Below are 9676 nucleotides of genomic sequence, written 5' to 3'. Positions count from 1 at the left end.
AGGAATTCAATGCAATAGCATTTTGGAGATAAGTTTATTATCTTATCTTATTAATTATTATTAATATGCACATTTTCTGTATTTTCAAAGAATGCTTTCATCTTGAATATGTTTTCTCATTCCCAAGTGCATTGTATGAGTTTAATCTAAAAGTGTATAACCAGAATTAAATCATGTAATATTTGCTCAAAGAAAATGACAGATTTCTGGGATACAATACAGTGAGACTTACATAGATGCCATGTGTATAATTATTGTCTACTTAAGGAGTAAGCATAGCATAGCGTAGGGCTTGATGATAATTAATTATGCCCAGTGTGAACTTAGCCCCTAGCAGATTTTGATTTTAATGAAATAAGTTGTGTTTCTTTGTCCTGGATGTCCTTTCTAAGACAGTATGCTAGAATTTCATTCAGTATAATGGGTAACTATCAGATCAGATCAGATGGTTGCACATGTAAACTAACTGCTTGGAATGGTTTACTAGACACACTTTTAACAGGTAACTCAAGCTACATAGACTACAAGGAACTAATTGGAAATGATACTAAAGCTTGATTATGTTCCTTCAAGGTGCCATGTAATTAAGAATGCTATTAAAGGCCAAATAGAAGTCTGAATGCAGTTCAGATTCTACCACAGGAAACTGGCTATACTATCTAAAAACCTTACCCATACAGCCAGCCCTTCAGTTGAATGAGTCATACAGCCTGAGTATTGATTTGCATCAAACAATACTGCTTCAGCATAGTAATCATGGGCAGTTTCAGAGAGCAATTTGTGTGATGGCTAATTCACTTCCACAAAGCATCCATTCTGTCTCTGCTGCACACAGACAACTCCAGGACTTGGTGTTTTGTGATAGGAATAGACAGGGTGTCTTGAAGGCCTTTTTGGTTTTCATCCTTGGTATCTCTTCTCTTGTTTTCCCACCATCCAGTCTTTTCAATCACATAGTCATTTATCTATCCACTGGGGACTCCCTTCTCTTTCATATTCCAAAATTATCCCTTTGTTTCTTGCTCCTTCTCCTTTCTGTCTTCCCCATCAACGCCCTGTGGCCCTATGTCTTATCCCACTGGGGACCTCATTATTAGACAGGTCCACAGGCAGGGAAAGGTGTGGTGAGTGGAGGGGTTTGGGGGTGGGGAGCCTGGGGTACTCTGCTTTCATTTCGTACTGTTGACTTAGGGCTTCCCAGGGCAGGCTTTGAGGCCATCAGTAATGAGGCAGCCTTCCTTGTTGAGAAATATTTGGAAGAGCTGGCATCTTGGGGGTCAGGAATCTTTCCCCTGGCTTTCCCATGGATCCAAGAGGAAGTGGTGAACCATCCATGGCCTCTCGTTGCCTCACTTTCAGGGCCTCAGTGTTTTCCAGGAACGAGCACCCTCAGAGCTGAATTTGTGCTGTGCTTCCACAGAGCTGGGAGCTGCCCATCTTGGTTACCATTCTTAGGCTGTTTCATTACTTTGGAACTCCAGGTATTAGAGGGGACATGAAATATTCACATTTGCCAGTCAGACAACTTTCAGTCCTTTGGGATAAAATTTCACCTCTGTTCTAATACTTTGGAGTAATTGAATTCAAAGTTGTTTTTAAATTATTTTTAATTGGAGGATAATTGCTTTACAATGTCATATCAGTTTCTGCTGTACAACGACGTGAATCAGCCACAAGTAGACATATGTCCCTTCCCTGCTGATGAATTTGATGTTTTTGTTTCTTGAATTCTTTTGTTTGCCTAGAACAGTTAAATAGCTGCTAAATTCAGAAGCACTGTAGGATTTTAAACATCATCACTGAACAAGAAAGCAATATCCTTGTGCTGGTGTCTAATCACAAACTTTTTTTCAAATAACAAAGGGAAAAGCATGTTTTTAGTGTGTTTGAATAAAGACTAGTATTTTGAAAAGGCAGTTAAGCAGAGAGGAGCTGGTGTCCTGGTGCACAGGGAGGAAACTATATTGGGTGCGTCACTGTGGGCTCAGGGCAAAAGTTTCCCTCTGATTACAGGTCCCACTCTAGACTTTACCGAAACCAGTGATGGTTGCATACTGGGAAGTAGCTGCATACCCCAAATGCCCACAGGATGCTCTAGAATCCCCAAGCAATTTAGCATTTCTAGGGGAAGATTCCTTCTGGCAGATCCCTCCTGGATCACACCGAGGAGACTACATTTCCTATTAAAATGTTTTGTCTGGCAGCATATAATTAGAGCTAAGGGTTTGACTCTGCTCTTAGCACAGGGAGAGCAAAAAGAGCCTGAGTACTACCACATTGCCTTGAGTGGTAAAAACAAGCCCTCAGTGAGACCAAGAGATCCGATTTGTCCCAACTTCCTTTAAGTCTCTGCGTGCATCCTCCGAGGGCCATCCATCCAAAGCATCATCCCCCCACCCCTCACTTTTCTCTAAACCGCTTCTCTCTCACTGATGTGCTTGGTTTGACTTGTTTACTTACTGACTCTCCACCATGTCAGAATACAGGCTCTGTGGGGGCAGGACCTTTATCTGTTCTGTTCCCTGGAGGGTCTCCAGCACTCAGAACGGGGTCTAAATGCAGGGCACTACATTAGCACAAGGTGAATGCGTGAACTCATGAGAGAATGGACCGAGGCCTGCGCCCTGCTTCTCTCAGGAGGTGTGGCTAATGTCAGGTCAATTCACTTCCTGGGCCTGCGTTTCTGGATGAATCCTGACTGAAATTAGCTACCATGGGTGATCAACTGAGGTCTTCCTTTACGCCAGATACACGCCCTCAAAGGACCTCACACGCTCTGTTCTCTTCCCCGATCTGTCCCCATTACCACCCTCAAGCCCTGCTCTGCCTGCTTCGTTTCTCCTAATCCTTTAAGGTTTCATTCAGGTATCATCCTGCCATTAATGGTTTCATACACTTTTTACTTCTTCACAGAACCTGTGTTAATTATAATTCCTCTGAGATTTAGTATCTGTTCTCCCACTAGACTGTCCCTCTCTGATTCACTGCAGTTTTACCCAGATCCTTTTAAATGGTAAGTGCCGGATATGTATTTGTTGAGTGAATAAGTGAATAAAGTAGTAAATTGGAGCAGATAACTTCCAAGGTTTCTTTCAGCTCTGGCATATCTACTGTCAGGATCGTCACTGGTTGGTATGAAATTTGAAGCCTGTGATAGAACAGTGCTTCTCTACCTGAGTCCTCTAAGAGCATCTGTGTTATTATTTACATCAACAAGGAATTGAAATTAACATACTTTTTTACTCGCCCCCAACTCAGAGGTGGCTGTAAGTAAACATATGACTTTTAACACAGGTCATTACACTTAAACAAAGATAGTCTCAACTAAACATGCTCATTTGTGTACCTTGTAGAATCATCTTCCTAACCCCAGGTGGAGTGTGTCTCAGACACTGGGAAACACTGCATTTTAATGAATTTCCACTGCCTCATTCTGGTCCAACTTAGAAAAATAGTTGGAAATTCGAACATGATCATTTTAACCTACCCACAGAGACCAGTTTAGAAAAAGTCAAGCCGCGATGTTTAGGTTTCAAGCTGGTTTCAGAGCTCCTGTCATTGTTTCCAGAGACGGAGGTACGAAAGCACACTCACCCAGTCAGTCATTCCACTGGGCTGATGACTGTGGCTCCCCACGAGGGATGCTAGAAGGTGGTACAGCCCTGGTCCTGCCCCGGTCGACCTTCAGGGAGCACAGTCTCTGTCCAGGTAGCTGTGGTCCACACGGCTTCCCAGAGAGGGAAGCTATGGGAGTCACTGTTAGGGAGGTTCTGGAGAGGTCAGATGTGCACACAGTGCTGGGAACAAAAAGTGAAAGCTCTGTCAGGCTGAGTAGAAGGAGCCGCAGAAACTAAAAAGTACTTGCAGAACTGTGCTATGAGTTACTACCCATCCTAAGAAGTCAGGAGAATCGTATCCTTTGCTAGGGCTGAGAGTTGTTCACTAAAATGAAAACAAATCAATCTGTAAATATTCATCAAATGCTTAGTGTCTGCTAGCCTCATGGTCATGAGCGGGGTCATAATCATCAATAAAACTCATAATTGCTTTTTAGCAATTTAGGACTTAGGAATGGAGATAGATAAGCAATCATATGGTGAAATATAAGCAATAATGGAGCTGTGGAGAAGGTGCAGTGGAGTGGAGGTCAGGACACGTGGCACTAACAGATGAAGTTTTAGATAATTTAGCCTTTAAGACTCACCTCAGGTGTTGCCTCTTCCAGGAAGCCTTCTATGACCCCTCCCCCCAGCCCTGACTCTCAGGCTGGGTTGCAGGTCTCTTGCAAAGCATAGCTTTTACCACATCATATTGCAATTTTCTATTTGCTCACATATCTTTCTTGAAGACAGACTGAGTCTTATTCAACATCATGTCCTCGGTGCTGAGTGTGGCATTGTCCTAGAGCAGACATTCAGGAAGTATTTTTAGAATGGAACAATGCAAAAAAACAAAAACAAAAAACCAAAAACAATGCCAGTGAGGCTGGAGAAGGGAAATGGATTTTGGAGATATTTAGGAGGTAAAATTGATATAACTCAGTGACCAACTGGTTTACAGGGAATCAGTGCTGAAGAAATAGGCTAGGATGATTCTAGGGTTTTACATTTTCTACTGATAAGGTAAACAAGCCCTGTAGGAGGAAATGGCAACCCACTCCAGTATTCTTGCCTGAAGAATCCCAGGGACAGAGGAACCGGGTGGGCTGCAGTCCATGGGGTCACAAAGAGTCAGACACCACTGAAGTGGTGCATTGCGCTGCAAGCAGGCATGCAGTGTAAACAAGGATTCAGAAAAATAAACTGTACTGAGATTCTAGCATCTCCTTTTCACCAACACAGAAATGTGTTGAAATCTGGACTTCCTAGGAGCATGCTTGTGTGTGTATGAGAGTGTGTGTACTTAGTTGCTAAGTTGCATCTGACTCTGTGTGACCCCATGGACTGTAGGCCACCAGGCTCCTCTCTCCATGTGATTTTCCAGGCAAGAAAACTGGAGAAGGTTGCCATTTCCTCCTCCAGGGGATCTTCCTGGCTAAGGGATTGAACCCACATCTCCTGTGTCTCCTGCATCGGCAGGTGGATTCTTTACCACTTGAGCCACCTGGGAAGCCCTCATAGGAGGACAGACTCTCATAATTTGAAAGGAACAATAAGGGCATGCTGTCCAGCTTTGCATGTTATACTAGAACCTTCATTATAACACTGTTCCCACCTAGCATTTCCTTACAATTAAGAAAGACTACCTCCTGGAACATCCCTCTCTTTCTCTAAATAATCTCACCTATTAGCATTAGACAATCATTTACATTGATCTAAAATCTATCCTCTTGAATTTTATCTATTTATCTATTTTTCTCAGTTTCAAAATTTTGGGTTTAGAGTAATCGTGACCCATCTTCCACAGGACAGGTGGGTTAGTTAAGAGGTATGTTGGGGGAGAAGAAGCTCAAAGTTTCAAGTTGGAAGCACAGCTTTTGTGTGCATAGACCAGGACCAGAACTTACAGAGTCATACTCAGCTGCAAGAAAGGTGAAAAATACAGCCTTTATTTGGGGTAGAATGCATCCAGGTAAAAGTTGAGGGTCCCATGCCATGAGGGGTGGGAGAATGGATGTTGGGTGATACAGCCATACATTAACTATTTGCAGGCATTCACCACATCCTTTTGTTTCCATTTCAGCTTCATCATCCCCTCCCCACTAAGCTCTTCTCTAATAAACAGCTTCAAATTTCCCACCTGTTCTCAAATGGCATGGCTTGGTGTGCTTTCAACAGCTAAAGCTTATTCTCTTCCAATTAAATTCCCAATTGTTCCTAATGAATCCTTGTTGTGTTCTTGGGGCCATGTTTTATCATGGTCCTTCCCTTGCTTTTCTCTTTTATACTTTATTAGTGTTTTTAAAAATTATAAAAATAGGGGCTGAAAGAAATTGCTGCTGCAGGAGACCTGGATTTAGAAACACCAGCTTTAAGTACATATTGGATATTTTATCCCATAAAACAAAAACCTTGGTCTGAGTTCATGTTAAGATGAATTTCACACAGAAGAAATTCCTGGAGAATTTTTTAAAGACAATGTTAATAGCCTCATTTTTACTGAGGAGGAAAGCTTTGGATCATACATTTAAAAAAGTCACACAACCAAGACATGGGAGTATCTCACTTCCTGGAAACAGTATATAAAATCAATTTGCAGGAAAAATTAAACTCAAAATGAAGAGTAGAGAGAGGCCAAGATGGCAGAGTAGAAAGACCCTGAGCTTACCTGTCATAGTACACTAAAATCACATCTATCTGCAGAACAACCGTTGATGAAAAAGACTGGAACCTTCCAGGAAAGATCATCTGCAACTAAAGACATAAGGAAAGAACCATGAGATGGGTAGGAGGAGTGGACTGACTATATAATCAAATCCCATACCTCCTGGGGTGGGCGACTGGAGAATTATTATATCATGGAGGTTCTCCCACAGGAGTGAGAGTTCTGAGCCACAGATCAGGCTCCCCAGCCTGGGGGTCCAGCACCTAGGAAGACAAGCCCCCAGGGCATTAGCTTTGAACACCAGTGGAGCTTAATTACAGGAGACCTACAGGACTTGGGGAAATAGAGATTTCGCTTAAAGGGTGCACACAAAATCTCACACGCACTAGGACCCAGGGCAAAAGCAGTAATTTGATAGATGCCTGGGCCAGACCTTCCTATGAGTCTTGGAGAGTCTCTGGGAGAGTTGGGGTGGGGGTGGGGGGGTAGAAAGGGGGTGTGGGTTTGGGTTTGAGGGTGGCTGCTGTGCACTCTAAGGGCACAGACACTAGTGGCAGACATACTAGTGAACATTCAGTCCTGTGAACACTGTTGTTGCTGGTGGCTGGTATCTTGGTTCATTAGCCAAGCCTAATATATGCTTGTTTTAAGTCTGAAATGCTATCAAAGCATAAAGAGGGAAAAAAAAAATCTCTCTACTTCTCTATCTTCAACTTCCCAAGTGATCCTATGGTGATGGTTGGCTAGAGCTCTTCCCATAATGTTTCTAGTTTCATCAACAACAATAATATATATGTATACACATCTTTCCCTTTTTTAGAGATAAAAACACATCAGGGATATCTTTCCTATATTTGTATATGTTCATTTTCAGTTCAGTTCAGTTCAGTCGCTCAGTCGTGTCCAACTCTTTGTGACCCCATGAATCGCAGCACGCCAGGCTTTCCTGTCCATCACCAACTCCTGGAGTTCACTCAGACTCACGTCCGTTGAGTCAGTGATGCCATCCAGCCATTGCATCCTTTGTCGTCCCCTTCTCCTCCTGCCCCCAATCCCTCCCAGCATCAGAGTCTTTTCCAATGAGTCAACTCTTCACATGAGGTGGCCAAAGTACTGGGGTTTCAACTTTAGCATCATTCCTTCCAAAGAAATCCCAGGGCTGATCACCTTCAGAATGGACTGGTTGGATCTCCTTGCAGTCCAAGGGACTCTCAAGAGTCTTCTCCAACACCACGGTTCAAAAGCATCAATTCTTTGGCACTCAGGCTTCTTCACAGTCCAACTCTCACATCCATACATAACCATAGGAAAAGCCATAGCCTTGACTAGTTAACTGCAAAATATTTCAAGGAATGAGTACAGCAAAGTTGGCTTAACCATTCCAATTTGCTTGTTGTTTCATTTTTCTGTCCACATAAAACAGGCTGTAATGAGCATCTTTGTATGTATATCCTGATCTGTGCTTTTATTTTATAGGAATACTTTCTAGAAGTAATATTAAGGGGTCAGAAGATATGCTAAATACTGGCAATTTCCCCCCACAACTCTTCCTTTGTCGATTTCTTCAAGTTCTTGGTAGCACCAGATATCATTGGCATTTTTCCATTTTTGCCAGCCTGATGGTAGTAAAGGGCATCACACTGTTTTAGTTTACACGCCCCTGAAAACTTGTTAAATTGATCATCTTTTCCTATGTATACTCACTCCATTTACATTTTCTTTTTCTGAGATACGTACCCCCAAATGTCAGGCCATTTATTTAATAAATAAGTTTGGAAAACTTCCCCAAACCTAACTAAAAATAATACATTTTAATTGATTTTAACATTTCAAATAACTTAGTAGAGAGCCACATGCCTTGGATAGTATTGTGCTTCCTCTGTACCCCGACCAAGTCCATAGTGTCAGCAAGCGACAGCAACGTGGATGGTTTCTGCCTGTGTCCCCAAGGTGGGGAGTGTATCACCCCATCCCTCTGTTGCTGTGGGTGTGCAAGGGAAACAGAAAAGCTCAGCTGTAAATGGAGATGTTTGCATCTGCTGCGGGAGGCACAAATGGGGCCTCAGAATCCTCAAGGGAGTAAAGAACCCCCCTCCCACCAACCCCCGCAACTTGCCTTTTTAGCTCCAGTCCAAAGTTTTACCCACTCCTTTTGCTCCCCACCCACTAAAACAAGACAGCCCATCATCCCAGCTGATTTGGAATGAAAGCGAAAATGAAAGTGTTAGTCGCTCAGTCATATCAGATTCTTTGCGACCCCATGGACTGTAGCCCACCAGGCTCCTCTGTCCATGAAATTCTCCAGGAAAGCATACTAGAGTGGGAAGCCACTCCTGCTGCAGAGGATCTTTCTCACCCAGGGATCCAACACAGGGCTTCTGCATTGCGGGCAGATTCATTACCATCTGAAACACTGATCATCCCACCTGATTTGGAATAAATCATGAGTATTTCACTTTCCCAAGAATGAACTCTGATCCCTGCACTCCCAGAAGGCTTTGAAAACCAGGGCTGATAAACTGGAGTCCTCTAAGGCCCCACCTCTCCCCTCTGTGAAGTGTCTTCCTGCATCACTGATTTTATGTTTTTAACTGATTAGGAAAAAATTCTTCATAAATAAAGGTACTTGACACAGGAAAAAGTGTCTAAGAGAGGTAGACAGCCTCCTACCACGGCCCTGCACAGCCCTTTTCCCCCCTCTCTATAGTAAACTACTATATAAATTACTTATATATTATTTTTATTTAGTGTTACCTGTCTCCTGCTACTAGAATTTAAATTTCATGATAGGGATTTTTGCATGATTTACTTATTGTTGTATCTCCAGTACTTAAATGGTGCCTTCTCCAAATAAGTGCTCAATAAAACTGTTGTTGAATAAATAAATGAGTGGGTGGATGTGTTCAGAGAGAAAGAGAAGGAACCAGAAAACCCTGTTGCCAAGGATGTTGAAAATTATAACTATGGCTGGGTCTTAACCTTACTTTCTACAACAGAAACTCTTCTATGATAGAAACTCTTGCAAGAGAGTGGGTGAAATGGCTTCCCAACCATGTGGTTACATTTCCTCTAAATAGAACTATTTGCAAAGCAGTTGATATGAAATGAGGCTCTGGTGATTTTCTATTTTCCATTTACCCATATCATTCATGGTTGAGTCCTGCCCACTTGAGATCAGGTTTAGAATGAGAAGTCACATTTGGGGGTTAAGATATGGGCAACCATGAGTGTCAGCAGCCTTTGGATGGTAAGACAACATTTTGAGATTCTTTGAAACTGATGAGAAAGAATTGTCTTCATAGAAATCAGATCGTTCTAATACTTTTCATCCATAGTAATTTTCAAAATTCTGGTGATAGTTTCATACAAAATGCAAGCTACAGTGGGTGATGGCATCCCCACTTTTCATCTG

Source organism: Bubalus kerabau, chromosome 1 (assembly GCF_029407905.1).
Source record: "Bubalus kerabau isolate K-KA32 ecotype Philippines breed swamp buffalo chromosome 1, PCC_UOA_SB_1v2, whole genome shotgun sequence".
In the NCBI taxonomy this organism is placed as follows: Eukaryota; Metazoa; Chordata; class Mammalia; order Artiodactyla; family Bovidae; genus Bubalus; species Bubalus kerabau.
The sequence above is the reverse complement of the archived record's forward strand: the minus strand, read 5'-3'. Positions refer to the sequence as shown.